Source organism: Myotis brandtii, unplaced genomic scaffold (assembly GCF_000412655.1).
Source record: "Myotis brandtii unplaced genomic scaffold, ASM41265v1 scaffold40, whole genome shotgun sequence".
In the NCBI taxonomy this organism is placed as follows: domain Eukaryota; kingdom Metazoa; phylum Chordata; class Mammalia; order Chiroptera; family Vespertilionidae; genus Myotis; species Myotis brandtii.
The window spans coordinates 660,773-666,498 of NW_005365372.1; positions in this window are offsets into that span (position 1 = coordinate 660,773).

A 5,726-nucleotide genomic window follows, 5' to 3' on the forward strand; every position below is an offset into this window, starting at 1 on the left:
GAAACAATGTTGCGGTCTTGCTGGCTGAAGCCTGGCTGACTAAAGCCGGTTTCTGGGGTTTTGTTTAGCTTCTATATTTGTTACAATGTTTCAAACTGCAAGCTCAGAGGCCGGCAGCGCAGGCGGGGAAGCTTGGCTTCCTCCGTCACTGAAGCAAGGAAGGCTCCCTGTTCGCTTCAAGCTGCCTGGCTGCTGGCCGCCATCTTGGCTGGCAGTTAATTTGCATATCTCACTGATTAGCCAATGGGAAGGGTAGCGGCCGTATGGCTAATTACCATGTTTCTCTTTTATTAGATAGGATTCTTTCCTGTAGCTTTATAATAACTATAAGGAGGTGATGTACATGAATTTGAGTCAAGAGATTGATTCCATGGATAGGCTACTTCTCAGCCTGTTTGTGCAAACTATGATAGAATCCCTTTTATGTACTAACTAGAGGCTCAATGCAGGAAGATTCCTGCAAGAATAGGGCTTCCTCAGGCCTATTCCTGCAAGAATAGGGCTTCTTGAGGCCAGAGCGAAGCAGAGAAGGGAGCGAAGCCTGCCGAGGTGGGCTTCGCTCCCGTCTCCGCTGCCTTGTTTCCTCCTGTCTCCACCACCTCGCTCCCTCCCGTCTCCGCTGCCTCACTCCCTCCCATCTCTGCTGCCTCGCTCCCTCCCATCTCTGCTGCCTCACTCCCTCCCATCTCTGCTGCCTTGCTTCCTCCCATGTCCACCGCGTCGCTCCCTCCAGTCTCTGCTGCCTCACTCCCTCCCTTCTCTGACACTTTGCTCCCTCCTGTCTCTGCTGCCTCACTCCCTCCCTTCTCCGACACTTTGCTCCCTCCTGTCTCTGCTGCCTCACTCCCTCCCATCTCTTCTGCCTCAGCTCCGTTACCTTCTCTGCTGCTTCGCTCCCTTCTGCAGCGCTTGGCTTCCTTCTATGACGCCTTCAGTCTTTGCTCCGGGCCTGTGTAGGCAAATTAACCACCATCTTTGTTGGTTTAATTTGCATATCACTCTGATTGGCTGGTGGGCATAGCGGAGGGATGGTCAATTTGCATGTTTCTCTTTTATTAATGTAGACTAGAGGCCCGGTGCATGAAATTTGTGCATGGGGGGAGGGGTTCTCTTAGCCTGTCCTGCACCCTTTCTAATCTGGGACCCTTCAGGGAATGTCTGACTTCCTGTTTAAGCCCGGGCCAAAACCAGCAATCCGGGACCACTGGTTCCTAACTGCTCACCTGCCTGCCTACCTGATAACCCCCTAACTGCTCCCTTGCCAGCCTGATTGACACCTAACTGCTACCCTGCCAGCCTGATTGCCCCTAAATGCCCTCCCCTGCTGCAACCTGCCTCCTCCCCTGGGACCAACCTCCTCTGCACTGCACAGAGCTGTGAGAACCCCAGGCCTCACTCTGTGGATTGGCCGCCTCCACTGTGCATACGGCCATCTTGTGGTGGCCATCTTGTGACGATGTAGTGCAAGAGGGTGTGAGGACCACTTAGGCTTTTATTAGTATAGATCACCAGCTACTTCAATAGTATAATCTCAGGGAACTATTGGCTTAGTTGCAAGTGACCATTTTGAAGATTTGATGCTTGAACTGATATGGATACTTAGCAGATATTGAAAAATGCAACCATACAATATCATTTGACATCATATTAAGGTACTTATATGATTTTATATTTTGTAAATGAAGAATATTAAAGCCTCTCAGAGGTTATATGGCTTACTCAAGGTTATGCTAAAAATTGAAAGCTGGCCCTGGCTGGTGTTTCACTGGCCCTGGCTGGTGTTTCACAGTTGGCTCATGCACCAAAGGGTCACAGGTTCAATTCCTGGTCAAAGGCATGTACCTGGGTTGCACCCCAGCCCCAGTTCAATATGTTTCTCTCACATCAATGTGTCTCTCTCCTCTCTCTCTCTCTCTCTCTCTCTCTCTCTCTCTCTCTCTCTCTCTCTCTCTCTTTCCATTCTTTCTAAAAATATCCTCTAAACTTCTTTCTAAAACTCAATGGGAAAAAATATCCTCCGGTGAGGTAACAACAACAACGACAAAAAAGGAAAGCTGCACTTGGAATAAAAGTGGAACTTCCTGCCTTGCTTCAGTGGTTGAGCGTTGACCTATAAACCAGGAGGTTACAGTCCGATTCCCAGTCAGGGAACATGCCCACGTTGCGGGATTGATCCCCAGTGTGGGGGTGTGCAGGAGGCAGCCTATCAATGATTCTATCTCATTCTCTAAAAGATTTTTGTCTCTTTTTTATTGAATTTATTGTGATGACATTGCTTAATAAAATTATGTAGGTTTCAAGTATATGATTCTATAATGCATCATCTTGTACATTGTATTCTGTGTTTACCACCCCAAGTCAAGTCTCCTTCCATCATTATTTATCTCCCTTTCCATTCTTCTACCCCCCAAAAAGGACTATGTAGATAGTACCAACTATATTTGTAATGTTTTATTAATAAAAAACAAATATGACAAAATAAAAAAAGTTTTTTCTCTGCCTATAATGAAATAATTTGTTAGGTTAGGTGGCTCAGGAGGCGGCGCAAAAAATAGAGTCCAGTGAATCAGAAAAGAAAGGAAAAGGTTTATTTCTGAGTCCCCGGGAGACCCACGTACCCCCAAAGACAGGGCATGTGGATTCACACCAACAGAGAAGGGGGCGCTTTTTTTATACTGCGGTTGGGTGAGGGGCGGGGACATGAGGTGAAGTATTCAGTTGAGGAAGTTTCAGGTGCAGGGGGGTCAGCCAGGTATTCAGGAATGAGTCAGTATCTGTGTGGGGGCCGGTGTTGATTCAGGGAGAAGCCAGTATCTGTGTCTGGCATGCTGAACTGTTAGACATGCCAGGGGGAGTCCATTGTCTCATCACATGTCTGCATGTATCCGATCCTGGGCTCTCTCCGACCTAACATAATTTATCTGCAAGATGCCCACTAGAACGATTCCCTGAATATATTGAGGCTGAGCCTACTTGATATAAAAATAATCAATCAATTCTGTCAGCTAGAAGAAAAGAATCTGTCAAACTAGTTGGCTGTATGACTCAATTGATCCATCAGCTTAGGCAAAGTTGCCAATGAGAGCCCCATGTACCTGCAACCTTTAAAAAGGCCAGCAAGATGATGGTGAGTAATTGATCACTGTTCTATTTTTGGAAGCCTGGATTCTTACATCCCATTTATCTCACGCATTGGATGAGGCTTGATATTTGTGAAATGAAAGAGATGGTACAGCTGTTCTCCTTAAGCAGCTTTCTTATCTGTATTCACTACAAGGGGGCAGCAGAGCAATACAGATGTACTCACATTGCTTCTCAAGAGTTCATAAACATTCAAGGTCATGTGTCTTAAAACTTGCTCTGGGATTTCACTTCATGGACATGTAAAATTTCTACTTGCAATTGAGCTAGGTGTGAAAAGATCAAGCACATTTTCAGGATGACTTTCATCCTGACCTTCTGTGCAAAGATGATCTGACTTTCTGAGAACTCCTAGAAAATTGCATTTTCTTAAAAGTAAGGTTATAGTGTGGGAGGGGTGGAAGGGTTCAGAGAAGGTCCAAGCAGAGGCAATTTCTCATGATCAGACTTCTCGTACTGGTATTTGAACTAATAATCTACTGCTAAGGAAAGGTGAAACACACAACCAACAATCACAGCCTTAGCTTTCTCATTGCTGACTATTCTCTTTATGACAAGAAATTTGTACTCCATTTTTATTTCTGTCCCCTCATGATGATTGTGTGACTTATAACGTAATGTTATTGTGGTACACTAAAGAACTTGGTTTGGATTTTCAATGGGTACAGATAACTCCTGATAACTCTAGGGTTCATTTTGCTTCTTCACTCACTCTTGCGTATCCTTTGGCTTTCTTAGCTTACTTATTTCACTATCCACCTGGAATGTTTGCAATGGCCTGAACAGGAATTGTGTCTCATCAATCAATTTTACTGGTTTTAACCCTGTATGCATTTGAGAGAGGTAGCCATAGAAGCTCACATGACTCCATGGGATTTAGAAACTCACTAGAAATTTTACTCATCACCAGACCTTTTCCCTAGTTGCACCTTCAACCTCCCTCTTTCATCATATACCACTTCCTAGAACCAGCATCTCCAAGAAGTCGACAACTTGGTTTACCAAATTCAAGCTGGATACTGTCTCCATGCCACCATTCTATGTTGTGTGAGAGAGTTTCTCAACTGTTATACCAAGCCACACATAACTGGGAATAGGTTTCAAGTGTGCTGATATATTGATTTTCCCTCAGTCCTTGGTGTGGCCAGGCACAGCCCATGGTAACTGGATATCCTGAGCCAAGGTTACCACTGACCTCTCTCAGCCTCATCTATTTACTCCATTATGCTATACAGAGTATTTCTATGGGTGCCATGATGTGAAGAAACTTGCAAAGCACTAACTGTTGTTAAGGGATTGTCAGAAATGAAGATAATCCCCTCAAGTAGTTTATTATCAGTAACCTGCTCGACCCAGTCAGCCAGTGTAACACTTGAGGAAGTCAATATTATTCCTTATTTGGCAAAGGTGTAATCACTTCGATATAGGATGATTGGGTCTGAAGCTGTGCTGTAATATCTATTTTCCAGGAACATATTAAGAAACCTTAGTTAGCTAGCATGCCAGACAGGCTATCTTGGTAAAAGTATTCAGACATGTGTTTTTGTCTCTATTACATACTAGAGGCCCAGTGCAAAAAAATTTGTGCACTGGGGGGAGGGTGTCCCTCAGCTTGGCCTGTGCCCTCTCACAGTCTGGGACCCCTCGGGGGATGTCCACCTGCTGTCTTAGGCCTGCTCCCTGGGGGAATGGGCCTAAGCTGGCAGTCAGACATCCCTCTGGCAGCCCGGGAGCCCTTGGGGGATGTCCTATTGCCAGCGGGGAGCAGGCCTAAGCTGCAGTCAGACATCCTTAGCGCTGCTGAGGAGGCAGGAGAGGCTCCCACCAACACCACTGTGCTGGCAGCCGTCAGCCTGCCTTGTGGCTGAGCAGAGCTCCCCCTGTGGGAGAGCACTGACCACCAGTAGGGAGCTCCTGCATTGAGCATCTGCCCCCTGGTGGTCAGTGTGTGTCATAGTGACCAGTCATTCCCAGTTGTTCTGCAGCACTGACCAGTAGGGAGCTCCTGCATTGAGCATCTGCCCCCTGGTGGTCAGTGTGTGTCATAGTGACCAGTCATTCCCAGTTGTTCTGCTGTTAGGGTCAATTTGCATATTACCCTTTTATTATATAGGACTAAATTCATGCACTGGGGGGTCCCTCAGCCCAGCCTTGCCCCCCTCACATACTGGGAGCCCTCAGGGGATGTTCTACTGAAGGCTTAGGCTTGCTCCCTGCTCCCCTTGGGGAGCAGGCCTAAGCCATAGTCTGGCCTCCCTTTGTGGGAGGCACCGGGCTGATCAGGGGAAGGCACCAGCCCCATCACCCCGCTGCTGCAGCCACTGCTAGTCAGCAGAGCCACCAAGGTTTTTCATCAACACGGATTCCAGTCCCTTCACCATGAAAAAATGACAACTTTCTTTAGGCATTTTCAAGATGTGTCTTTCATAGGATATGACATTTCTTTATTATTTTTTTATCTTCACCTGAGGATATGTTTCCATTGATTTTTAGAGAATGTGGAAGAGAAAGGGAAAGACAGAGAGAAACATCAAAGTGAGAGGAACACTTTGATTGGTTGCCTCCTGCATGAGCCCTGACCTGGG